Source organism: Spodoptera frugiperda, chromosome 18 (genome assembly GCF_023101765.2).
Source record: "Spodoptera frugiperda isolate SF20-4 chromosome 18, AGI-APGP_CSIRO_Sfru_2.0, whole genome shotgun sequence".
NCBI lineage: Eukaryota > Metazoa > Arthropoda > Insecta > Lepidoptera > Noctuidae > Spodoptera > Spodoptera frugiperda.
In genome coordinates, this window is record NC_064229.1 from 5,996,957 (window position 1) to 6,015,636 (window position 18,680).

Here is an 18,680-nt window from a genome sequence, read left to right on the forward strand (position 1 = left end):
GATCCGGAGGAATTTCGCGTAGAAACGTAAAATTCTCATCCTACACGTGGAATCTATTTGTCAAAGTCATACTTTGAATTTTCGACCTCCATTCACAATACTCATCACCGTGAAAAATAATTGTCGTACTATTAACATTACTTTCTACTAAATTCATGATAGGCAAATAAAAGAAATTATAAACACGAAAAGCAATCACGTTCCCAAACAAAAATAATCAACAAATCAGTCTATTAAAGCGCTCAATTTAACGGATTAGGCAATTATATTTTTATGCTAATATTCACGGCACACTAACTGCTTTCTACCTGCTAATAATCTAGGCACCAGACCTCGTGGAAAAATTCTATCATTCTTTGAATATTTCAAAGTAAAAAAGTGAATGAAATCTTTATGAAATCTGAGCAATTCGTAACATTACAAAAATAGTGGCAGTATTTTGCTGATACCATTCTTTTACGCAGTTAACGTCGTTATAAATTTTCTTTTCATTAACGCAAAACACGTCTGTCTGCACAATGTTCAGTCACAACTATTTCAGGAGTCTGTCTAAGAGGGGAGATTAACATTAACGCGTGAAACTCTCAAGAAACAGTCGCTCAACTTCAATTAGGACTAAATAATTAAGTGGCAATTACCCAATTACCCGCTGTTTGTAAACTAAACGTCGCCTTAACATTTTGTGGACATTGTACCGACCGGCAGAGCATGAAAACTTGACAAAGAGAGTCCACAATAAGTTGTGTTTTTATTGTCGCGACTGTACGCAGCCCGTGCCGCCGCACGCCGCCAGTGTAGAGTTACTGCGTTACAGGTCGGAACTTCAAACAAAAAAGGCGATGTCTGTCTCCTCCGAGTTCACTAAACCAAAAACAATGGGACAAAACCAGAAATGAACGGTAAATGTTTGTTTAACGAAAAACAAAAGAATGTAACAAGTAAGAATCCTGTGTAATCAAAGAGTATTTACTTTCGTCTCAAACACTGCCTCGTTTATAGGAACTTTATTAATGACTTAATGAGGTTAACGGTACTTCAGGTTAATGGCGTGTTACTGAGATACTCTCATAGTGAACATTAAGCTTTATTACTTATCCATTAAAGAATTATGTAATTTAAAGTGATAATGCTTTCATAACACGGTATCATTATAATTCATTTTGTTTTAAGAGGCGGCCATTGTAAGAGAGTTATGTGGAATGATCAACAAAAAGAAGAGGTGTAAATAGCTTTATATAATGAATTAAATATGTTTATTAACTTTAAACAAAAAACGTCTGATCTGGGAAAACAGCAAAAAACGAAATTGACTAACAGGACACAATATCAAAAAAAAACATATAGCAGTAACATAAAAACATGATAAGGACCAAACATTTGGTATTTTTGCAATAACAACGAATAACTTAAGACAAATAAATTCAACCAATCAACTTTGATTGCTAATTTCGCAACATTCTTAGCTTATAAAAGGCTTTATCTAATGTTAAATGAAGTCATTGAATGAATTTAATTATGATGCAGGTCTGCCTTGAGCCTATTGACACCGAGTGTTGCAAAACTTTATCATAAGCTTAAGGTATCTACTGACAAATAGCGACCTTTATTTAGACAAGGCTCAGAGATTTCACGATATTTAATGGCACACAAACAATGAGATGTTTATAGATAGGTTGCACTGTCTTAAAATTGATAAGAAGAATTGATTTCTAAAGGTTTCTACGCTTGAAGGTTTTTTTGTTTGCCAATCTGTTTAATCTATAATTTAGGTCATCTGAATCTGGAAAATATGGCTGAATGTAGAATGTCATTTTTTAAGGGGTTCATCATTCAATGACTTCTCCCGCCGTGGGCGAGGCGAGAGGGAATTTCTGACTCTTACTGACTAAAAACCACCCTGTTCCTACGTCTGCTGTTCAAGCGGAGCTCCGGTTAACACTCAAGGCAGTACCACAGCTCATGTAGAATTACATGGAGACTATTCTTAAGGGATGGGCATTTTCCAACCTAAACCCTTTACAAGATAGACTATAGAAAAATCGGAACTCTAAGCTATAGAAGAAAATTTCTTAACTATCCCAATCATACCTTCGCAGTCACATATCAACATCAGAATCGATTAGCCAGGCTCAGGTTTATAGCCGGTCTTGCAGAGTTTTATAGAGTTATCGATGTATCGACACGGATGCGCCGGCGACGTTCATGTGGGTTTTATCAAAATCCATTAACATACCGAACTAGCTCCATTTGGTAAACTGGTTCACAAGAATGAAGCCGTATGCTCTACAACTCGTCTGTTCAACTGTAAAAAATATTCTAGCGACTTTTTCTATTTAGCTTTCTCTAATATAATCTGCGTTTTTTTAATATAAAAATGCCTTAGACATAGTGGTTGAAATGATGGTGGATTTTCATTTGAAATGGTGAAGATTTTCTAATTTGTATGTTACTATTTTCTGTGTTCATTATTTCATTAGTAAAGGGGATGGAAAATAACATAAAGGGACTTAAGGATGCTCAAAACAACACTTATACTACTATACTAGGAAATCTTTAAATCTCTCCAACTGTAAGCAAAAGTCCTATCTTAGATCCACTAGTTAGACACCATGAGCAAACACCAAACGGTATAGGAACCTTTAGAGAATCAAAACGCACCCAGAACTCCTAGCTTTTCAAACCTAACGACAAATTTGAATAGAAAAATCCGTTAACAACCTCACAATATTATTAACACCTATAGAAATGACGGATCTAACATAATCCTGCGTGGGAGTACAGCGTGATGCTGTGTGTTCAGTATGCAGGCACATGCTGAGCACCCCACCTTGATGACGTCACCCCACTGTCAATGCTCCGTGATTGATTGAATCGTCGTCTACGAACATTGATTTGTCAAATTGTCAATGATATAAAGTTTTTGTGGCATCGCAAATATTTTTGTCCAATTTTTTTCCTAATGTTTTTCCGCGAAAATTAGCACAGTTTGAGTGGCAATAGTTTTTACTAAGTACCTAAACTTCAGGTGTCTCCAAAATCTAAACATCAGTAACATTTAAAACATAACAATATGCTTTCTCGTAAAATCTTTATGTAATAAAACTATTCATATATCGTAACAAAACCAGCACCTATAAGAAATACATAAAACACACCTGCGTTTTGTCAATCAGAATTTGACTCAAATGGGACTAATAAATAACTAATACAAAACGAGACTAATTTAAGTTATCCTTAGCCCGCCATACAAAAACAAACAGGCATAACATCACCTAAAATATTATTTTATTCTTATACATATCATACCTAGATTTTTTTTTTTTTTTTTAGGGTGGAAATTCATCCAATGACTTCTCCCGCCTTGGGCGAGGCGAGAGGGAGTGTCAGACTCTTACTGACTAAAAACCACCCCGTTCCTACTCCTGCCCGTCGAGCCGGAGCCCCGGTAAACCCGCTAGGTTGTCCGCAGCTCCGGATTATCATACCTAGATAGGTACAAAACGTGTCTATGCTATACCTACTATAAACGTCTATCTAGTACCTATATCACATCGTGAACAAGAATCGTGATTAAGTTACCTAGGTACTAGTTATCTCTCCATGCAGACGGACGGACAGATGAAATATCCGTCTACATATTATAGTATTATGATATGCTATGCACACGCAATCCATTAGCACGTAGACATAAACACACACAAATAGTTTAAAACATCTCATTACAACACTGACTGGTTATTTATACTCCAACTGAAATATTATTCTGTGGGATAAAGAAATGTGTTTCATGGATAAGCAGAAGTGTTGTTTTTTTATTTTTTAGCTTGTGGTGTTTCGTCTACAGATAATAGTAGACGGACTGCATTCGTTTACACTTGTTTAATGCTATTGAAATTAAATATCTCGACTTAAGATAGTCCTTCAGTACCTTAATGTCATTACTGTTAGAAATGAAAAAAGTATTTCAACACGTGCTGTGAAATCGACACGGCATTTTAGCGCTACAATGATGACGTCAGAATGCAGCAATGCTATCTCTGAATAAAAATTTTAAATAGCATAAATTATTATGACATTAATTAACTTAACAACGTGCAATGTCAAACTGTATTCGCCAACCGGCCCGTCAAGCGTGGAGATTATAGCATACCTACCTTCATATGTAAAGGAAACTCATTAACTCATAGTCTAATAGCGAATTGTCACGCTGTGGTTGTTAACACTGAAATGTATGCGCCCATTGAAATAGACCTAGGTTTCCATCAATGTATGCAACAATTAAATATAGAACAAATTACATCGAACATTTAGTCGCCCACTTAAGTAAATAATGGCAGTGGTATGCAAGGACAACTTGACCGAGCTATGTGCCCGTATTTATGTAATACATAATTCATTACAATATTATCTAACACGCGTCTGACGCTGCGTGATTTTTAACTACCATGATTTATTTACATGTGTACAGTCGGTACAAAAATGCTGACTACAAGTTTGGACAAATACAAAGTATAATTTTATTTTGAATGTACCGAAGGACACTATTTGCATTGTTAATAATTTCTTTAAATCTTATCGGAGACGTAAATTACTAATTCATTTTAAGTTATATAATAACATATTTGCAAAACGTAAACACTGACATTTAATTGTATATTTTAAGTTTTTTAACATCGGAACCAACGACAAAATATCTTTTACATAAAACATTTTTTAAATAACACAAAAACATAAATGTCTTCATAATCAAATTGAATAACATTTTTTGCTCCTCACTGTACACACCACAGAGTATACACGTATTGCCAAAGTCACAACCACGAATGATAATAATCTGTTGTTTGTGAAATAGTCTATTATTACCGTGCAACGTTTCAATCAATCAATCAATTGGGCCTGTCGCAGTCCACAGCTGAACCGTGGGGTTTAAATTACTAATGAATTAGTATTGCAGTGCATTCCCGGGCTAAGTATAGCACCCTAATGCAAGCTAATAGGAAGAGGAAACGAGTAAAGTGATATGGCGCAGCGTATTTATGTTCTGCGTGAATTGAATAAGGAATCTGCAATTTACAATATGGCGGACTTCGTCGATTGACAGATGAGTTTCTTATCTGTGGCTTTTCTTTTTTTAAAAAATGCATTTTTCTTTAAATGGTGCTTGCTTGTAAACTCTTTATTTAAAATTATTTTTTTTTATTGATTGACCTATTTTTGGTTTGATTTGAAACCAACAAGCCTTCTAAAAGGCATAATAGAGGGTTCGGGTTTTCTTAACCAACGGACTATAAATATTATATTTTAATATAAGTAAGTAAGGTACCTATGTTTCATCCTGTAACACCGATATTATATCCGATAATAATACACTCCATTACTTATAAGGAAAAAATATCTTAAAAATACCAAGAAGTCTGTATTATGATCTCATCCTAACATCACACAATATTATAACATACAGATATTTTATGACATGTTAAAACCCGTAACAATATAGTTTAAGGTTTAACATTAAGCAGTTCGTGTTTACATTTCGCAGTCAAATAACTACGTGGTTAATAAATAACTGTTTTACCCTACATTGTGACAAAATGCAGTTACGACCCACTTGGCACGTTCGTCGGTTCTAATCGTGGTATGATTGGTTGAACTAGAAGCAGAACTGAAGGAACAGTAGGCCAGAATTAGTATTAATAACTTTAATAAACCATAATCTGGTTTGTATTAAAGGAAATGTTAGTTTAATGTTACGGGTTAGGGCTCACAATCGTAAAAAGAAGCTCTTGATAAAAAGATAACTTATATTGTAGGTACATTCTCATATAAATATTATCTTTAATAATTAAATATTTGAGTATATTGTGTTATTTAACTGACTTATTATTACTGCACCTGAAAGTGAACATTAAGTTTCATAATATGGTTGGTAATCAACTAAAATCTTAACCTTCGAAACACTTGACTGAATTTTGAACTCCAGCGTTACGAGAACTATTAATCAATTACTGTATCTTGAAATGACGTTTCGAGGACTCAAAACATTCACACACGACCAAAATCGACATCGACGTCAACAAATCAAAGGGAGGTATAATTTATCACAACCCTACGCTGTGTATGAAAGGGCCATGTAACGCACCACTGCTCCTATATTAGCACGCCTACCTATATCCTTTAGCATTTCACAGAAACTCAAACCATTCAACAATCAAACAGCGAATCAAAACATTTCATTACAACTTGCAAATCATAATAAAGCAATATTTTGGTGCCTAAAATATAGACTTCAATAACGAACACGGTCCTCATAAATTGTAGAAACGTGACTGTGTGTTGTACCTACTTATAAACCAATGGCTATTCTTAGGAACACACCAATAACACTTAATAATACCTAATCATATGCCGCGCAGGTAAATGTAATGTCTATGAATGGATGCTAGGCTCACTTAGTAATAACAAAGACTTCAATTGACGTAAATAAAGATAAGAATGCCATTATGTATTCGAAGCACATTGAGGATAAGCGAAGTTTCGTAATAATTCAACAAAAGGCACTAAAGAACTGAAGATTAACGCCACGGAGGCCTCTCACAAACATTGTATTTCTCACTTGCCTAACATTAAACGGCATTGCCAACATACCAAGTGAAATGAAGAAAATTCTTGACAATTTTTCACGATAATTCTAACTATGTGTTCCTAAGCTATTGTTGTCGCTGTGAATTTGTACAAATTTGTCGAGAAACGACGTGACGTCAATTTTAAGCGGCTGTACTTTCGATATCAGAAACAAATTACTTACGGACACTATTCACGTAGTAATTTTGATAAGATATTTTTCGTCAATGAAAAATGTATTCTAACATCGTAGTCGAATTACTTCAAAAGAGTATGCTAATTTAAAATGTCAATAAATCTCGTTTTGTGTTTATTTAACTTGAGGTAAGTGGCCGTTAAGCACACGATGTTACTACCAGTGGCAAAACTAAACAATTTTTTAACGTTTTGCTCTTTAGATGTTCTACCAACATATTATGTTTTAAACAGGTAGGAAACGAGATAACGAAAAACCTTTTGAAGTACCTTTTAAGTTACATTATAAACACATTTGTCAGTAAGTAAACCTTAATTTATCATTAAAATCCAAGGATTTTATACCTAAGTAGGTACCAAGGTACCAAGTGTCCTACTTAGGTATAAGATGACTTATGATTCAAATTAATTAACATAATACGAGAAGTCGGTATGCTAATAATGTCAGAAGGTTTTCAAACACAAATTCAACGAACGCAATGAAGAAAAACGACAAAATTAACTTTTCTTTTTTGACAATCACGTTAAAGCTATTAAAATAATAGTTTTCTATTAAAAAAACAACAAAATACAGTTAGACAAATGTTATTTATGTGACGTGGAGGCATGCGTTTTTAATTTAAAAGCGACACGCGTGCCGCGAATTGAGACAAAAGTCGTGAGAGAAGAAAGTTCCAAGTCTCGATGTGTTGAGGCTCGAGACCGACTGACTTCATTACATTTCTTGTAAGCAGGTAATTATGTAGCGGGTACTACGTAATCGAGAGTGTCGTAATATTTGACAAACTTGAGCAAGACCGGCGTAAATTATGATCAAAATTTACTTTTACCTACCTGAACGATTTCGTCTTTCATAAGCTTTACTTTAGGTAGAAGTTTTGTAAAATATTTGACAGCATTACTCAAATTCGTAAAAGAAATTGTGTTTCATAACTCAATTCTGGAGGAAGATCTCAGTTATTTATGTAACTTCATCCAACGAGACGAATAAGACTAATAAAACTAGTACCAGATCATAATAAACTGCGGGAAGACTCATTATTTACCTATACAAAATCAGTAGTAAAAAGAATAATTAACCTCCAAGCAATCTCGGCTAGGAAAAGCATAGAAATCTCGTGTTTTTATCTAACTAGATATCGCAGTGAAACTAGAATTAAATATTTAAATCTAATTTAATAGCCGGTAGTGTACGTGCTCCCACAGATTATATCGTCACGTCAGCCGAGCGAAGTGACACAGATTCGTGAGAGATGAAATTCATTGTCACAGGCTGTTCTTCAAGTAATAGAGGCAGCAACTAGGATCCAATATGTGCTTTATCTACGTTTTCTAAAGTCTATTTACTGAGCTCTCTGATTAATTGTCGTACTCTGTGTTAGTTGCGCTGCTACGAAGAAATTACATCAACATTTTATTTCAGGGTATTTTCGTGTTCTATCTCTGTTTTAAATAAGAACATTAGAGGTGGAAGTTTCCATTTTTATCCGATAGAACTAAAGGTAAGCGTCCACAGGCCCACATCGTACGCATCGCACGCATTCCGTATGACGTCATCAGTACGCATCGCATGTAGGCATTGCTGATGATACGGTCCGTACGATGCGGATCAGTGGACGCCGTTGTTTGAGTTTCTATACAAGACAAACAAAAATCCGTTGCGTGCGATGCGTACGATGCGCGTACCTTAAACAATCATCTTCTATAAAACATGACTCATTTATCAAAAATGACACCAAACAATTCCAGTGATACTACTCGTACATACTAGAAATGTCATCGCAAAAGTCAATATCATTGTGCAAATACGCAACAGCTGTTAACATTGTGTTTGATCATAAAAACTAAGGCATTCGTAACCTCCGTGTGAACTGCGAACTGTGGCATTTACACTCAACTATGCAAGTAACTATGTAAATGCAAATTAATTTTAATAACTCATAAAGTCAGCAGTCGTTGGTTGGAGTTATCATAACAAAACATCTTAACCATAAGCGTTAGGTAACATAACACGTTCTTTATTATTATAAGTAAGGCGACCCTTGAGCTCTTCCACGAAATCCAACACCTCGGAATTCCTAAGTGGCATTAACCAAACGACCAATTGCGGGTCAAGATTAGACCTACCTTTAATTTGGTTTAATAACCAATTTTTAACTCAATGACCTTTGCAACAACGTAGCTTTTATATTGCACCTAGCAAAGAATAGGAAGGCTGGATACGACAAAGTTACCATTAAGTTCTGATTGCGCTCAGCTGCTAAGTTCCTACTAAGTCGCAATTAAACCGTTTTAATTCTCCTGGATTAAGAACGTTCGCCAGTTAGATGTGAAAATGGCTCTTTCCTTTTTTCCATTTCTTTGTAATCTTTTAATGCTACTCTTTTTCTTAATCTTTATCGTTCGGAAACAAAGGAAGCTACAGTTTAGAAAAACATAATATAATCGACTATCACCTCAGCAAATAAACAAGACATTGACACTAAACCTTACTCACCGCAAAAACTGACATCAACATTTATTTTTTAAGTGTGTGTCAACATTTTTGTGGTTGGACATACCGAAACTTGTAACTATCTAAAAAGAACACTTAACACCTCATATAAAATCACTTCAGTCATTTTATTAAAGGCATCGTTTAGGTATATGTATATCAGCTTATGAAGAAGTCCTTACATCCCAATCCCCACCGTTCCTTATCCTGCAGTTTGTTTTCACAGCTTTATTGTCAGGGACCTTAATGTAAACAGTCTTTACGTCGGTGTGAGGTACACTGGGTAACTGTACTCTCGAGATAAACGGCTCGACTATGGCTCCTGGCCGCAGGTGTTACGTCACACAGCCTGCAGTACCTATCGACCGGTCAGCTAACTTAACTGCACAAGTACAAAACGCCAGCAGGTCAACGTACACCAATCTCTCAAATTTTTTATAGCATTTTCGACTGTATATCAAATATGATAAAGTAGAAAATCTAAAAAAAGAAAAGGAGTAGCTTGATTTGCTTTGGGCTGGACTTTTCCTACGGGATTCATCTCATCACTTATTCATACTGCAGCTTACATTGTGAATTCGTTTTGCAAACTTTCTGAGATAGTGTTATCCTTTAGTACTGTTGGAACTGTCTCACAGTACTAAAAGATAATGCTATCGTTTCCTTTATCTTCACTTTCTATATAGATATAGAAAGTCATAGAAAGATAAGATAAGATTTCTTACTGATACAATTTCTTTATAATAGTAGACAATTAAATTCAATGGACGAATGCACTTACTTCTAAACACTAATAAAAACTAAAATCTTGTGACTACTATTATAGGTAAATCAAATATGATATATGAAATAAAAATACAGTTACCAGGCTCTTTCTAAGTAAAACTGCACTTGAACCACTATTAAACCCAGGCATTTGTAACATTCCTTTTATGCCATAAACACTACATTCGCATACTTTACAATGCCTAATGCAGAATGTCGTTACAAGATGTTTAATTTAGATACCCATACAAACTCGTAGTACTACGAGTAAACAGTGATGTTCAAACTATTTTATACGTTGAGAAACTAACAATAGTATTGTATAAGTATGTACTATGTGTTCTTGGTGGTCTATCAGTTTATAGCCTCACCCAACAAAGTGCCGTAAAGTAAGGGCTCGAGATCGCATTTCATTCTAAGAAATAAAGTGTGAAACCATCGCTGGAGCAGGAAGCTAATCTCCTGCAGCCCGCGGCTCAGAAATAGGAAATATCTGATACCAGTTGACCTCAAATATTTTGCTTTTACCAACAAACCGACTGACGACTTTCCGTTCAGTACTGATTAGATCTTGAACGTAACAAGTTTTCTAAGTACATAACATTGTCAAGATTAACGCTAAGCAGCCTAACCTTTCGTGGAAATATTGATCCAGTTGCGTTAGCCGAACTTAAGCTACTTACTGAATAAATTACTTAGAAACTACGAAAAAGTAAGTCCTTGAAGTGAGTCATTAATCATAATCAGCTACTTAATGTTCATCAACAACAAGTTTAAAATTAATTATCTTCGCGACTAGCCACAAAACTTTAGCCATGAATATTCCGCAGCATGAAGAGAGGTTATTGTACGAAATATCGACCCACACACCACTAGAAATAGATAAATCAATAGCACTTAATACTGGATGTCGCAGACTGTCAATCTGAAGAACCCATCGATGTTCAATATTGTTAAAGTACAATAAAAGTTGGAGAACTGCTCAAGCAGCTGAGATTCGTTTAAAGATATAAAAGGTTGGGTAGAACGGAGACGTCCGCTGCATTCCAATAGTCCTTTCACGCTTAGAAGTGCTTCGCAATAACCTGCGCAACGTGCCATCGGTTAAATGTCGAAGAACAGATTGCTCTCAACGACCTTACACTCTATAATAGGACAGGGTACTTATTGCACTGCACGTTATATCTCATCCAGGTTACTAATATCTCAATATGAATTGAATATTCCTCACCTACTGCAAGTGTTTTCCATTTCCGCAGTAAGAACGATACCTCAAACAGTGATGATGTATGCAATAATTTATTATAAGGGATAAGCCACAGACAGCTTCCTCGGTCAGAATGCACGAGCTAACTTCGTGACAAAGCAAAACATGCAGCCGCACCAAATAAACAACTGTATTCACCTAACAAAAAATACGAGGAATGCAAACGGGCAAGGGCAAAACAATTTGTATCGGAAACTTATTTAAATCATTAACTAAATTGGTGCCCTGGAGGTATCCAAATGATCATTGGAAGAACAAAACTGGAAAAGGAAAGAAAGTTTTTTGTTGAGCGTGTCGTTGATCGTGGTGGAGGACGGTGTGCGCGCGCGCCGGGCACTCACCCTGCAGGCGCGGGGCGCGGGGCGCGGGGTAGGACCGGAGGGCGGGGGAGATACCACTACTACCCATACCTTGCCTCAGCTGGGAACCACGGAAGTGTCTCCTATAACCTCTCCGTGATAAATCCTTTATCAAGCTCAAAGGAATCTCTGTTGCTTATGTTTTGTTCCTTTTTAACAAAAAGGATGATGGTGTGAGGATCACGATCGGAATTTCAACGACTGTATTATGAAGTATACTTCTTCCGTACGTACTTCTTTCTAATACTCAAAGTAAGGGTGAATTCAATTGGCATGAATTGCATAAGAATTTCAAGAACGTTAAAAATCTCTTGAATGGTGTTCATAGAAATAACCGAAACGTCATTAATGCAAATAACAAAAGGTTTCGAAGTAACAAGTGCTACTCAAACGAATCTTATGGCTTTGAAGGTCCCACCGCCTTTCAATGTGCCACTGCCGAACAAAGGTCTGGAGACAAAAAATCTTCGTTTGCAAAAGGTCCGTTCAACTACCTGCTTCAAAGACAAGCGTAAGAAAGGCCTCCGTGAGGTTGAACATTAGTGATGTATACGGCACACCGTAACTTTGCAGTCGATGACACATCGTGTCCTGACCCGCCATATTTGATGATGATGTGCCCAAATGTTTGCAAATAGCATCGTCCATGATAGCATTTGAATTGTCACATATAATGAGTCATACACACAATAAAGTATCTTTTGAATTCGGGTAATGAAGCCTCACGTGTATCCGGTAATGCAAAAAATATGAACCACGAAATTCGTTTGGGTTTCGGCAAAAACTGTTTCTGTGTCCAATTGGTCATGTGCTCATGAATGCTTTTATAGATTGATAGTTTTGAATGCTATGGGAGTTGCTGCCACCTACAATACTTTTATTATTACTTCGATCAGTAGATTATCCACAATTCTATTTTGAGTGTAACCGACTTATTTGGAATCCTTAATTTTTTTCTCTAAAAAATTGTAACGTCAATGCAGATAACCTTTGGTATGCAATAAACTCATATGTAGGTCAGTCTTAAAACGTATCAGTTGCACTCGTTTCTGGTCAAGTGCGTGTCTGCTTTGAGTTAAATAAAGAAACAAATAGATAAGGACCGATATATTGGGAGGTCTAATCCTGTCTGTGAAAGCTCTCTCAAATGTGTCGAAGTAGAATGATAAAAACAAACGAGAATGTGAGCAGAGTCCACCTGTTGACAGCGCACCTGGCGCAGGCACACACTGGGGTGGCGTGCACTCAACCACCAATGTTTATCTCATCTACAAATATTTAAACATCGCGTGACTGAGCCTCAGATGCATCCGACACGTCTCAAAGGAAATACAACAAAGATAAAAAGTTCAAAAGCCTTTTTCTAAAGCCTCTTAATATATACCGACTATAATAATTATACTAAACTAGTCGAACAACTGTCTAGTAACTAGTACAATATCCGGTTTGCCGTACCTTATTCGCTGGCCGCATCAAACACTCTTCTGCCTCGGAGGATGTGTTGCTTCATTTACTACAATCTTTTAAATATCACTTAAGTTATAGAAACACTCCTGACACTTTACACCAAACACAAAAACTTTTCATCTAGTTGATTACTTCCATCTACTGCTGTTCACACGTTTCCATTTACTCCGGTTACAACTTATTCATACTTATCGACTACTTTTCATTTATGATTATCACTTTCATTGTTTTGTTTTACCGCATTTAAAATTAATTTATTTTCCATGAGTGAATGTATCGGAGAACGCTCGCGGCCGTCCGCCGTCGACTGTAGAAGTAGTAACGTACTGGCATCGCGGCAACCACCACGCTGAGTGGGAGGAGGATTACGAGACAGTGCTACGGAGAACGAGTGCGTTAGAAAGAGATGGCGTCATACGTCATCACCGGTACATTTATAAGGCAACTAATGAAAACTGTCCTCTAAATAAATTAAGTAACTCACAAAGTCGAGGGTATCCATTTTTACCGTATAATACCGGTCTTACCTGTGTCCGACAGCGTGCCAATAAGGTAATTCAAATTCCTGTGGAGTGAAAAAGACGGAGATTTGTGTCGAAGGCTCTACACACGTACGTCGCAAGGGTTACAGTTCGGAAAGAAAATGTTAATAAATTAAATTTGAATACTGGGTTCGTTAACGGTCACGACGCCGAGCCGCAGAGTGAAACGGGAGATACAGCATTTGATAGTAAACAAACCGGTTGTAGCTTCTTTAATTATCGATTCATAATTTTGTATTGTATTCAAAATTTTCGCACCGCACAACAAAAGAGTGTGACTTTCTAAATTTGCGTAGTACAGAAAATGAGCGTTAAATCCGTTAATTCAATAATCGCGTTACGGGTAGGCAGTACATCATACACACGAACTCTTTGTGCAAACTTGTAGGACAACGCATCGGCTGTACTTACTACTTATTGGCATGAATCAAAACGCAAGAACGCGGCTACTCTTTTATTTGCGTTTGTTACAACAAAACAAAGAAAAGGTTCACTTTTACCAATTAGCTCGGTGGCGCAAGCGGCCGACAGACGCCGCTTTGTTTCCGAAAACAAGTGAAAATCTATTCGATATCGACAGTCGACACACTTTCGTTACACTTGCCTCAAATTTCTATTGTGTAACATTATTTTTAACATCTACCTGCTTAGGTACTATCATGATTCTGTAACCACAATTATTTTATTAATTAACCAAAAATGTCCAATTTTTACTTTATTTAGGACAACTAGATGAACGAATGCACAAATGGACAGAAACCTGAAATGTTAAATTAAAACAGTAGTACAACACATCAGGCATATTTTTTCTTATGATTACGCATAAACATTTACCAGCCGTGAGAAATAATTAAACATTTTTAAATTCAAATGAAGCAGCTGCTTCTCTAGATAACGTATCTGCAACAAAATGCAAATGAAATGGAAACGTTGAAATAAAATTAAACGAAGCTAGAAATGTAGAATCAAATGTATTGTGTTGTATCAGTGAGCTTTCATTGTTTCTTACTCTTCTATTTCTCACCTCCGCCGTGTTATTATCATCTTACCATTAATTATCTGGCTATAAGAGTGTGGTAATTGTTACCTACATAAAGCTAATGTTGATTGATTGAAAAACATCTCTGGGAATACCACTTAATTGAGGGTTCCATCATCTTCACAATTGTTACTAATATCATCTATCTACTAATTTTCCTATTACTGTTTTTAAAACCTTATTACAAGAAAATTGATCTACTTTAAACACGGATTTAAATTGGGTAAAGAGAAAGTAAATCACTTTCCGATTTCTTCACCTTTTTACTTGGCGAATACGGAATTAGGTAGTTTGAAGCAAAACAATTTCATTGTCAATTATTCGGACGTGCGTCGCATTCCTCATTACTAGATTTAGTTCCAATTGGCAAGAGACGGAAAGAAGTAGGTAGTAAATAAATCAGATATGGTAATGACGGATAGAAAATTGCTCCAAGTTGGTTTCACTGTTTTCCCTATTACAAGTATATTATTACCTATTTGAAATCATCTGTAAAAGCCAAATGTGTGGATTACTGTTTTTGAAAATTTGTACACAAAATTGCTGACGGTGATCATAATGAACTTACGCAGCGTCTACGCCCTATGAAACTACTAAAAAAGTTTCAAACATCTGCATAGTACTTTATCAATGTGGGCGCAAACCCGTTATCTCATGATCTATTCCGGTTCTCTCCTGGCCACAAGCTCAATGACGGATACGGTTTTAAATAAGGAGAGCATCAGTCTCTAAGTAGCAATTTTCGCCAGATGTCACTGCGTGATCAGCATCGTTGAAGAGCCTACGGCAATGGAAATCGAACCAACGGCTGACCCCTTTCTGCGATGAATAGTAATGACCCTACTTGGATTGTTCACGGTGCGACTCATGCTCATATCGATTATATATGCATCAGAACCAGCTTTTGTGGGTTGAGGCGTGCCACAAGATTCGTCATAAAACTTATCCAAGTTTAATGTAATGTCAAGCGGGATATTGGCGCTTCTTACTCATCTTTATCATTATGTTGTAGACTATAACACGTTAAACTTGGTACCAGTTAGGTTAGTGGAGCAATAGAACAACACTCCAAAGCTGCGGACTACCTAGCAGGTTTACCGGGGCTCCGGCTCGAAGGGCAGGAGTAAGCACGGGGTGGTTTTTAGTCAGTAGGAGTTTAACACTCCCTGTTGCCTCGCCCTAGGCGGGAGAATGTCAGTCAGTCTGATCTTAAAAAAGTAAAGGATTTGGCTTTCTATCTTAACTTTTAATCTTAACTAAATTCAGCAGGAAACTTGGAAGCACATCCATTCTCCATAATAGCGCACAACTCACTCAATTAGCAACTTTCTGGCCATTCATAACTGCAGAAATGCTTCTAGTAAACTAATAATTTTGCAGCAAAACAGTGTACCGTACTTATAATAGATAGAAGGGGCCCACTTCATTTGTATAATTGAAACGATCCTTTGCCGTCAAGCAGCGTCACTAAGCTCATCTTATTCACCATCTTAAACACTTTTGACCTCAAAACCGGTTTACTTTACCGCCCTATCTGTAAGTACACAAGTATGTACTCGCGTTTTTATCAAGTAATGAGTCTTATAAGGCGCACATACATGTAATTCTACAAGATTATGTGCCTACGTGTACGCCGTGTAATGAAGGGCCCGCTTGCCATGATCCAATCTCCTAAATAAAACTTATTTCGCAACTCGTTTGCTGCTAGCTTTGTTACTTTATTTGTAGGATTGAAAAGTATTTGATTAAAAGGTTTTTTAATAAAACATTCTTAACAAGAAATTAGATCAGACAGAATTTTCTTTTTATTTTATATTGTTATATTTACTTTGACGTTCAAAAGTACCTTCCCGGTCTAATTTGAAATAAATAATTTTGACTTTGACTTTAACTGTAACTCTTTTTTAAGAATCATTAACTGTATACTCATTTAAATACACATAGTACTTATGTTTTAAACCTAAACATCAAGAAACTATTCAACCCATAATCAAACACGATAGACAGACAAAAGTTTCAAAGTAACAATCCAAAAATAATTCCGTAAATAATAAATGTTAGTAGTATCGATCTTGTGAGACTAGATGTCTTTGACTAATGGTATCAAAATCAACACAAGTCCCACTATATTTATCGAATATTCACTATCAATAGTATCTATCAATTATGTTCCTAATGTATATAGGTATTGTACTAGTTCGGTAGACTAATGACTAATCAATTCTCAACTTGAACTTTTCAGGGCTTACGCCCGAAAACTGAAACGCTACTCAATTTTAAGTTGTACTTAAATGTCGTTCTATCTCTGTCTTTTATAAAGAATTTGTAGTGACAGAACTATTTCTGAGAGCATCTCAAAATTGAGTGACGTTTGAGTATTTGACGATTAGTCTCTAGTATCTACTTACGAGGCTATATCATAGAATCCAGACTTGTGTTTGTCATTAGCAGTAGTAGCAGTAGCTTCATTCTAGATTACATTTGAGTACTAAAGAAACTGGAAAATATTTTTTCAGTTTTCTTAACAGTTATTCTGCGATATGGCAAAACGCCAAACTCCTAATGTATCATATAAAATAGTCAGTTTATATTTGTTTATTATTTTGACTCCTGCCCACGTATTAGGGTTTAAGCTTATTTCCCTACGGTCTATAACAAAAAAGGTACTGTTTATTATATTATATCCACAGGGAAAAATCTGCTTGCGGTTATCATGCCCATTTTCCGTTGAAACATTAAATAATAAAAGGTTTGTTACATCAAAGTAAAATCTAATTTGACCTCTGGGCTCTGGGAGTGAGGGCGGCAGTACCAAGGCATATATTATTGAACGGGAACCTGCTCACGAGAAATATGTGCGGGCTTTGTTAGCCTGCCCGGAATATCCTGACTTAGGACATGAATAATGTTCCTGTGACTAAAGTTTTAGTTTAAAAACTGTCTAATATTTTATGTTTAAAACTTTCCACGTTTTGTGGGAGTTCGGTGTTTATGTTGGAAAGTGTATAAAAGTACGATAATTATTCGCGATGTTGGTTCATTATTATGGTAACTGAAAATATTAAATAACAAATCCGAATTATCTCATCTTTTGGCTATAGGATCGACCCATTACCTCGCCTCTTTTGATTTGTAGTTAGCCCTCTTTGTATTCAAATCGTAATAAACGTAGCACATCTCCTAGTCACATAAACTAACGCGTCTAACGCGGATAGCATTTCAAACGGATGAAAATTTAAATTGGACATGAAATTTCAATTTCGCGTGCCGCCATTTTGGTAGGAAACGGATACTGGCCTTAGCGTCGTCGGTTGGTTGCCTTTAGACCGAATCTATTCGAAAATATAATTCACATCACCTTCCGAGTGAAAAACGTTTGATCTAATATTAGATTGACGACGTAGATTGTTGCCATACGTTTGTGGCTATAAAAGAAATACTATTAACGTAGACCTAAACCTGTTTTGCACTATTAACTGTGGAAATAGACGAATCCAGTTAAACGAAGTTCTATTTTGTGCCATTATTGCTGTTATTTTATGACTTAACGTGAATCAAGTGCGCAATTCTTTTTAAATGCAATTTTTGATTGATTTTTCAACCAGACTCCCTATGTAAGAAATTTTAAAAAGGTTTTGTAATGCACATACCATTATGAAATTTATTAGCACTAATGTATTATTCAATCAATGTGCTCTGTTATAGCTAACACAATAATACTCTGCCCATCCCGAGACTTCAAAGACTTTCTGAACAATCGCACTCGCCACTCATTAAAAAAGCCACCTTATACCAAACCACTCATAAATCAAATAAAATTATTCTAAAATAAAAACTCATTTCTTTTAATATCCCTCTCTCACAGACTAGACACATCCACTACGCAAGGCCTTACTTTCCAACAATAGGCCCGTCTCTAGTCTAGACAGTT

General features: G+C 36.1%; 1 protein-coding gene across 10 annotated transcripts in view; it reads right to left on the reverse strand.

Annotated features, from left to right (window-relative positions):
- The window catches only part of LOC118277826 (uncharacterized), a 60,818-nt gene that overhangs the window by 30,731 nt on the left and 11,407 nt on the right, over positions 1–18,680 (reverse strand). Inside the window, exon 1 of one of the 10 annotated variants that reach the window (XM_035596773.2) lies at positions 13,157–13,519. The exons of the other annotated variants lie outside the window; for them this stretch is intronic. The gene's annotated coding sequence lies outside the window, so the exon portion shown is untranslated. Of the gene's footprint in view, positions 1–13,156; positions 13,520–18,680 lie in introns of those variants that run through there. 10 annotated transcript variants of the gene reach the window in all.